Source organism: Lolium rigidum, chromosome 3 (assembly GCF_022539505.1).
Source record: "Lolium rigidum isolate FL_2022 chromosome 3, APGP_CSIRO_Lrig_0.1, whole genome shotgun sequence".
NCBI classification, from domain to species: Eukaryota; Viridiplantae; Streptophyta; class Magnoliopsida; order Poales; family Poaceae; genus Lolium; species Lolium rigidum.
Genome location: NC_061510.1, coordinates 68,555,892 through 68,565,881, shown reverse-complemented (window position 1 = coordinate 68,565,881; position 9,990 = coordinate 68,555,892).

The following is a 9,990-nucleotide window of genomic DNA, read 5'->3' as shown; positions in this document are numbered from 1 at the left end:
ATGTGATAGTTTCATTAAGGCATTCTTCACATGTGCATTATCACCATATGAATGACAAGTTTCAAGCATATGATCTTCTCGAGATGCTCATCTTGAACTTACCCTTCTCAACCTTGATGATGATCACCACTTGATGTCATCCTCTCATGGGTTATGTGAGATCTTAATCTTGATGCACTCCCATGGCAAGATACCTAACCCACATAGAGAACACAAAGACACACATATGATGGGTTAATTCACAAAGCATAATTGACAACGCTTACCCTAGCACAAGATCACATGATCCAAAGTGGTACAATCTTTATGCTTCATGTGTTGACCAACTTTAATTCAATCTTCACTCTTATTCTTGTTCAGTCTTGTATATTCTCATGCTCTATCATACTATCTTGAGGTACATAAGGAACTCTTGAAATCTTAGTCAACCATAGCTCAACACATGAGACTATCATGACATCAACTTAGAGCCATATCTTGAATTCTTCTCTTGAAATCAAACTCTCAAGATCTTGATCATATCATATTCTTATCTTCAAATAGATGATCTTGATGCCAATACTCAAGGTATATCATTATCTTCATGGCATCCACACTTGAATCCAATACTTGGACTACAAGCTTACCTATGAAACATTCCTTCATATAAACTCAATGAAAACATTAGTCTATAGGAATTGCCATTAATTATGAAAACCACACATAGGGGCAATATACCCTTATAACACCCAATACGTGGAGCCGCTCCCATGGGTGTCGGTGTTCCTCCCGGGAGGCCTACATCTAGGACACCGCCAGCCGGAAGACGACGACGTGGACTACGAGCCAATGGAGGAAGCGGATCGAACGAAGGAGGAGGCTGGCGCGTGCTCCATGTCCATCTCAAAGGCCGAGGTGCGCGCCAAGTGGATTGGCCCCGTGGAGGCCATCCACATCTCGCAGCAGGCCACGGAGGTGCCGACACCGCTAGCAGTGAAGTAGCTACTACTGCCTCCTCTGGCGGACAATGTGTGGCCACCGATGTAGGTTTTCATCGACTTTGGTGAGGAGGACTAAAAGCTGGCGGCACCGGCGAGAAGGACACATATTTGTTTTCCTTTTTCCTGCCAACTCTGAACTTTTGGGCCCACTTCCAAGCCCTATACATTATGTAAATTATGTTTATATATGTTTTCCATGTTGACTTTTTTGCAGTTTGAGGTTGTTGTGGCCGTTGGCCTATTCGCGGACCGGTATAAACGAACCATTGTAGATACTTTTAGGATCTTAAATGATGTCTATCGTTGGGGTTGCCTCTGGGAAAGCAGGACCAAAGCATCATCCTCTTGGATGGACCATCAAAGTGCCAAATGACACACTTTTTTTTGCAAAAATTTCACCATTCTATTAAAAATCATCAACATCAGTACAAAGATGTTTAAAAGTAATTAAATTTACAAATATTTCATTGGACCACCTACGACGACTACAAACACTAGCGCAAGCCGAAGGCGCCCCGCCATCCCCGCCCCTCCATCACCGGAGCCATGCAAAGTTTGTCGTACTAGAGCTTGTTGTAGTAGGCAGACGCGAAGTCGTCGTGCTAAGGCTCCAAAGGACCATCGCACCAGAGCAACAACCATCGTCAATGATGACAACCGTAGATAGATAGAGAGTGACTTAAAACCACACAATCGAACACGAAAAACGGCTGGATCACGGGAGATCCGCCGGATACACAACTCCACATGCCATTCGTTGGTCCTAGATGCACCACCAGAGTAAGGATAGCACGGGGAGAAACTTATTATGATTCAGAAAGTAGCCATCTCGTCTCACCACCTTGAAGAAGATACTGAAAACAAACTACACGAAGAGCCGAAACCTTCCTACCAACGAGAGGGCACGATTTGCCACATCTACAAAACCCAGGAGGCTACCCGAGGCGGAGCGGACCAGAGGTCAAATGACACACTTTGACCTTTTGGTCTTAGCACACCTTGCAATGCAATGCTTATATAGTACTACCTCCGTTTCAAGGAATAAGGCGCCCTCGTTTTACGTGTTTTTTGTTTGACCAAGAATAACTTCAAATATATAAAGATTGTTTGTATGAAATTAGTATCATTAAAAAGTTCTTTTCAATACGAATCCAACGATACTAATTACATATAATATAATCGAGATTTTGTTGCTCAATTTTTATGGTCAAAGTTCGTCTTGGAATGCGTGTGCGCCTTATTCCTTGAAACGGAGGTGAGTTAATAAGACTTGATCCGCTGGCTGTTGGAGCACGGATGAAACGTACTGCACACATGTGTGTGTCATGGAGATCTGCGCCGCACACATGTGGCTGATTATTTATTAAACTTGATTTTTTTTTTTTTTTTTGAACAAAGAAGGCCCCGAAGGACCTAGATACTGATTATATTAATAAAAAGACAGTACATATTGCTTACAAACCCAAAGAGAACCAGGGCATACAACTTGGTCCCTAGAATTTGCAAAGAGGACCCCAACAATCTGGAGGAAAACGCGATCGGGTCCAAGATCTCGCCTGCACGAGCACAGCACCGCCGTCGCCGGGGACGGAGCCACTTGGGACGATGATGCCTCCATGGCCACATCATGGAACTCGCTAGGCCAGAGTCACTGCCTCCCATCTGGCACGCCGGCCGGGAGGAAAGATGGCCGCCCTTCGGCCAGATTTTGATTGAATCTAGCTGATCCTACAGTTTATTACAATGTTTGTCTGAATCCAGTAGGATCAGGTAAGCTTTAAATATTGACTGATATTGGTACTCAAGGGTTGTCTTGTTGTTCGAGCACACGTGACCTAGTACTATAGTATCTTGAGGAGATTGGCCAACACAGATTACAGAGCATAGCCATCAACGACGTTGAAGTGAAACTGATGCAGGCAGCATCAATGTGAGTTGTGTCCTTGAGAAGGAAATGCATGGCATCATGGGTGTTGGGTGCAGGGGGAGTAGTAGTTCATAGTATGAAACTGCAAACATGAGTTGTAGTAAGAGCATCTTTAGCAGGGACCATAAAAACGCGAACTAAAAAAGTGAAGTTTAGTTCACCGAACTCGTGTATTCTAATCGTAAAATGGCTGGTACAGAAAAGAGCCCGTAAACCAAAACTGTAAAATATGATTTGGTTTACAGTTTTGGTTTATGGGCTCTGTTCTACGCTAGCGGGTCCCGAACCCGTAAAAACAGGATTTTATCAAAAACTTTGCATATGATCAAACAAATAAACAAACGACACAATCAAATGCAAACAATCCATGCATAGTTCATAGTGTAGACATCAAATGACACAATCAAAGCAAACAGTTCATAGTTCACACTCTCCTCTCACCGCCGGCATCAAACCGAGGTTGACCCGCCGTGACCATCATCGCTAGCACTTCCAGAGCCACCACCTCCAGGAGTCACCAAGCCACCAACAGTTGCCTCTTGACGAGCTAGTCTTCGTCTTGCCGTGATCTCCGCCAAGGCCTCCTTCCACCACTCCAGTTGTTGCTTATTCATGTCCTTAGTGTTCATCATCATGATCTCACTCTCTTCGGCCAATAGTTGTTTCATTGCTTTGGCCTTCTTCACATTGATCCTCATCTCTTTCAACTTGGCCTTGTTCCTTGATTCCTCTCGGTTGGCTTCAAGCTTGGCAAGGCTCACCTCCTTCTTCGTCTCGATGATTACAAGCTTGGTCTCCAAAGTCTTCGATGCTATCACCTCCTTGGACTTCATCATTTGATCAAACTTGTCCCTCAATACTGCAGCCCCCCCTCGAGCTTGAGCCTCTCCTTGGCCTTCTTGTTCCCCTCCGGCTTGTCAGCATTCCGGCCCTCCTTCTCGTCCGCGGTGTCGTCGAGTGCAACCATTGCAGCTTTCTTCGGTGCTACTTCTTCATCCCTCAATTTCCACTTGGGGAGGTGTTGAAGCACATCAAAGCAATGACGCATGGTGAAGCTCTTGCCCTTGCTGTCGGCCATGTCTCTCTACCTCGCATCGGCAATTCGGTCCTACATTTGCAAAACCAACCAAGAAATCGTCAATATGTCACCAAAGCGAAACTACAATTATACAAAATGAAATATGCACTCACATATTCGTCCACAGTTGCGCCGCTAGGAGGATTGGACACCACTTGGTCCATTGCTGCTGCCCACCGGCTGTAGGCCGGTTTGATCTCATCCCAACATCCTTGGAGGGATCGGTACGTGCAATCGACAGGATGGCGAACGCGCGGCATAAGTTTATGGAACTTGTCCTCGATGCGTTGCCAATAGCGCTTCCTTGTTTGATCGGTGCCGGAGATGGCATCCATCCCCACGGAGGCCTAAGCTTGACACAAGGTGGCGTCTTCAATTTCTGTGTAGTTGTTGGCCCGCCTCTTCTTCCTATTTCCATCGGCCTCCACCTCGACCACACCCTCGTCCCCTTCATCTTCTTCCCCTTCGTCCCCTTCTTCCCTTTCGTCCCCGCTGTCGTCCTCATCTCCGCCCATCGCAGTGTTGAACGGAGGGAGTGGGTTAATGTTCACCTCGTCCAACATCTCCATGTACGAGGTGTTCTCGTTCCTAACTGTACGTGGCCTCAATATCTACTCACAATGAAAAATCGAGGAAGAGTTGATGTGTACCTTGTTGGCCCGTCGTCGAGCACGTCCTGGGCGACGTTCGCGGTGGCTTCCGGTGGCGGCGGCGATGTTGGCGGGGAGGGGAACGGAGGCGGGGCGCCACGGCTCGTCGACGCCTTCACTTTCGTCCTTTTGGGCGCCGAATTCTTTGGTTTCACATGGGATGCCTTCGGCTTCGTTGCCACGGTCGGGACATCACCGGTGGCCGCCGCGGCACCGGATTGCGGGACCACATGCGTCCCCGCGCGCCGCCGCTTCACCACGCTCGTCGACGAGACCGTGGTTGCTACTTCCACGGTGTCGCAGGGGTTGCAGGGGTCGCCAGGGTGGTTGGTGGAGCGGTAGAAGCTCCGGCGACCGCGGGAGAGGGTGGCGGCGCCTGCGAGCTAGCAACGGCGGCCGACTGGGTCGATTGGAGACTCATCGTAGAGAAATCGGTCGACGGCGGCGCAGAGGAAGGTGGTGGCGCGTAGATCGGCAACGATGGCGGGGTTGGGAGGAGCTGAAACTTCCCTCGCGCGCAAACTAGGAATTGTGTTCGGGCTGCGTTCGGTTCGATCCGTTGGCCCCTACAAATACAGGCCGAGTAGGTTTTGGTCTTGGCCCGAAAAAAATATTTTCAGTTTTGCCTCGTTTATGGTCACTGATCGGCGCTATTTTTCAGTCCGAACCCGTAAACTGGCGGTTATTTTTCTGTTTTGGGCTTTTTTAGACTCTGGTAGAGATGCTCTAACCGGTACATGTAAAAGTCATTCCCAAGAAGAATTGCTAACTTGCCAGTAGGTAGAATCTCCAGCTAGCTTGTGTCTGAAGGAAGGAGTGGAGAAAAAAGAAGGCTCGTTTGTTCGATCCTTTCTCTTTTAGCCACCCCCCATGTCTGTCTATTTTACAAATATTTCAGAAATTGAAACCATCATCCAAAATGCATGTTCAATTACCAACCATTATCCTAAATGTATATCAACCATCACCCGAGAATAGTGCGTAAAACTAAACTTCATCTGTAGCTGCCAATAATCCATCAGCTATTCTCTCCCTGGTTACTTTCATGAGAGCATCATCAGCTATCCTTTTCCTTTTTGCCGCAGCTGCAGCCATTTCAGAATTAACTCCATCCTCATCGCTCTCACTCTGACTTGTGCTCATCTAAAACACAATATAAAAGCAAATAAAATGTCATGATACATAGCCACAAATTAAACATAACAGCATTTTTTTTAGAAATGGGTATCACCCGGCCTCTGCATCAAATAGATGCACACAGCCATTTATTGATCAAATTCAAGTCTAGGAGTCTTAAAATTCTTACAAGCTCAACCTCAACGATCACATAAGGTGCTCACGAAAATAAGCCAGCAAAAGAGTGAAACAAACTTAGAATACATGATACTCCTATGTATACTGTATCCTATCAGCATGCTGCCAACCACCCTGGCTGAAGATAGCCCGAACGACCGCCATCAATCGAGTGCATCCAGACTCCATAGGTATACGCTGGTCCTCCGGCTGCAGTTACGACCACATGTGAATCCAGTAAGTAGCCCTGTGAATAACCTGCAAAAAGAAGACACCTTCCGCTCTGTTAAAGACAATCTCATTACGACAATTCCAAATTGCCCATAATAAAGCACAAACTCCTACACGAATTCGAGCTTTTGTTTTCTTATCTATCCCATTAAGCCAATTACCAAATAAATTCTTGATATTCGCAGGTGGTGAAATATTGAAGGTAAAATGAACAACTCTCCAAATTAATCTTGCAAAAGGGCACTTAATAAAGAGATGCTCAATGGATTCATCAGCAGTACAAAAAGCACATTTCTTTGATCCTGTCCAATTCCGTTTAGTTAAGTTATCCTTAGTAAGTAAAACTTTTTTATTTAAGAACCACATAAAAATCCGGATCTTTAGTGGAACTTTTAACCTCCATATGTATTTCTTGAGGAAAACAGTATGGTCATTCATGAAATCAACATACATCGACTTTACCGAAAACTCTCCATTTGCAGTAAGCCGCCAAATGAATTTGTCTGGATCCTCCGACAATTGCACCTCAATTAGGCGCTGTAGCAAATTTAGCCAAGATGTCCATTTGTCATGAGATAATGTCCTTCTGAAACTAATATTCAGTGGTACAGTACCCATAACCTCAGCTACTGTAGCATTTTTATTTCTTGTAATGTTATATAATGACTCATACTGGTCAGCGAGAGGTTGTGTCCCTAGCCAAGTATCTTCCCAAAATCTAGTTTTTTGTCCATCACCAATGACAAACAAACCGCGTTTGAAAAAATCATTTTTGACACTCATTAAACCCTTCCAAAAGGGTGAGTCATTTGCATTTACCTGAACCTCCGAAAGAGTTTTAGTATTAAGATACTTATTGTGTAACAGCTCCTGCCACACCCCTTCTTCATTGAGTAATTTAAATAGCCATTTGCTAATTAAACATCTATTCTTAATATCTAAAACCTCAATCCCCAGCCCTCCTTGGTCCTTAGGTCTACATATAATATTCCATTTAGTTAGGCGATACTTCCTCTTTTTTTGATCACTTTGCCAAAAAAACCGTGATCGATAAAAATCTAGTCTTTTTCTCACCCCTTTGGGTATTAAGAAAAAGGATAGAATGAACATTGGCAAGCTACTAAGAACGGAATTAATTAGCACTAGTCGATCTCCATATGAGAGCAACTTCCCTGCCCAGCAACCCAATTTGCGTTCAAATCGATCCTCGGCTGGTTTCCATTCCTTATTTAGCAACCTTCTATAATGAATCGGTATCCCCAAGTATTTAAAAGGTAAAGCCCCAATTTCACACCCAAAAATATGTTTGTAATCATTTTGTTGCTCTTTTGCTCCCCCAAAACAATATACCTCACTCTTATGAAAGTTAATTTTTAGACCCGACAGTTGTTCAAACAAACAGAGAATAAGTTTCATATTTACCGCTTTTGCAGTATCATGTTCCAAGAACAAGATAGTGTCATCGGCATATTGAAGAATTGATACCCCTCCCTCTACTAGATGGGGTACCAATCCACCAACTTGGCCATCCTCTTTTGCCCTTGCAATAAGGATTGCCAACATATCCACTACAATGTTAAATAAAATGGGGGATAGCGGATCACCCTGTCTTAGGCCTTTTAAAGTTTGAAAATAATGTCCTATATCATCATTCACTCGAATACCAACGCTGCCCCCCTGAACAAACCTTGCAATCCAGTCACACCACAAAGGCGGGAAACATTTCATCCGCAAAGCTTGTTGCAAAAAAGACCATTTAACTTTGTCGTATGCCTTTTCAAAGTCAATTTTAAAAAGAACCCCATCCATTTTCTTCCTATGAAGCTCATGGATAGTTTCATGGAGAACCACGACTCCCTCTAATTAAAATGTCATCATACATAACAGCATATAAAATGTCATCATACATAGCCACAAATTAAACATAAGAGCAAATAAAATGTCATCATACGTAGCCACAAATTAAACATAATAGCAAATAAAATATCGTCATACATAGCCACAAATAAAAGAAACCTCAGCAAGGTTTTTGTAACCAACGGGACTCAGAAACTTGAGAGGCATATTCCCCTTTTCTTTCTCAATCACACAAAGTTTGCAAAAAATTGCAGTAGCTTCCGCATCCTAAATTGCTTTCTCTTTTACCATCTATATGTATATACGATTAAATTAAATTTGCATAAACGAGAACTAGTAGTGAACAATATAGCAGTAGTATTCATACTGTCTAATGGTACAATTGCCCATCCCATCGAAACAATATATGACCCTTAGGCAACATGGATGGGATCATGGATGGGATTGCAGTTTTCAACTAAAAAATCTCGGAAACGCCCTACATAGTTCTTTCGCAATATTGTGAGACTACCAGATTATAATTATACACATACATTGCGTTGCTAGTCTCCAAGACATGAGAGTTGACAGCACTTCATCTAACAGGAAATAACGAAACAATACGTACCTTCACTGGAGCGCGGGGCGTGGCCGATGAGCGGGAGACGGTGGAGATGACTCGTAGCCGGCGGCCGGGACGATCGGGTGCGAGGAGCAGGCCGGGAGGAGCGGGTCGGGAGGAGCAGGCCGGGAGGAACGGGTCGGCGGCGGGCGGCCGGGAGGAACGGATCGGTGGCGGGCGGCCGGGAGGAGCGGGCGCGATGTGCGGGCGGCCGAGCGGGGCGGCGGCTGGCGGAGCGAGCGAGCGCGACGCAGGGTCGAGCTGGCGGAGCGAGCGGGCGCGCGGCAGCGGCCTCTCGTGCGGGCGACGCGAGCCTGGGCGGATCGAGGGTGCGTCCCGATGCGAGGCGTGGCCGCGGGGAAAGAAAACAGTTCGGCCCAAAGAAGCTCGGGAATCGGCTATTTTCTCAATTCTCGGATTGTGGTGCTCTGTGTATATTTTTTAGAATCAATTCTGGACAATCTGGGTATTGTGGAGGCCTGTTTGTTTGAGATTCTAATTTTACAACAGCCAGAATCCAAGAATCAAGAATTTAAGCCCAAACAACACGACTGTTCTGGGAACAGATGAAGAGCATGGTTGGGATTAAAGTACCATCTTTCCATCCTAATTCATGGTCTATGGATTTGATTGACAGCAATCTCCTCAAAGAAGAAGAAAAATGCATGGTTCTATGTGGATGTTGGTCCATATGGAATGAACGAAATAAGCGTAGACATGGAGAAGGCCAAAGAACAATTCAGGCCTCGGTTCAGTGGGTGATGCAAATCACGATTGACTTGGCTCATGTGGGCAAGCAGAAATCGAAGAAACCACTGATCAAGAAGGCAAGGTGGAAGCCTCCTGATCAAGGTTGGGTAAAAATCAATACTGATGCATGCTACCATCAAGTGGCTCAATCTGGGAGTACGGGTCTAGTGGTGAGAGACAGCCAAGGAGGTTCAATACGTGCTCAAGCATTGTGGTATGATCATGCAGCAAGTGCTCATGCTATGGAAGCACATGCCATCAGGGATGGTGCGAGGCTAGCAGCTGAACGGGGATACACAAATGTTATAATTGAAAGTGATGCGAAAGAGGTTGTACGCCTGTGTGATGAAGCTGATGACAGATCCGAGATTATGGCAATCTGTCAAGATATTAGAGAGATCAAGAGAGCTTTTAATAGTTGTAGCATTTCTTTTGTTGGGCGTGAAGCAAATCAAGCTGCTCATCTTTGTGCTAAACAAGCTAGCGTTGATAGGAGGAGATGCCTGTGGATTAATTATAACCCAGGTTTTCTCAGTGACACTCTATCGAGTGATTGTAATCCTGTCGAGTAAGTAATAAAGCTCCCTGAATTCACAAAAAAAAAAAAAAAAAAAAAAGGGGTA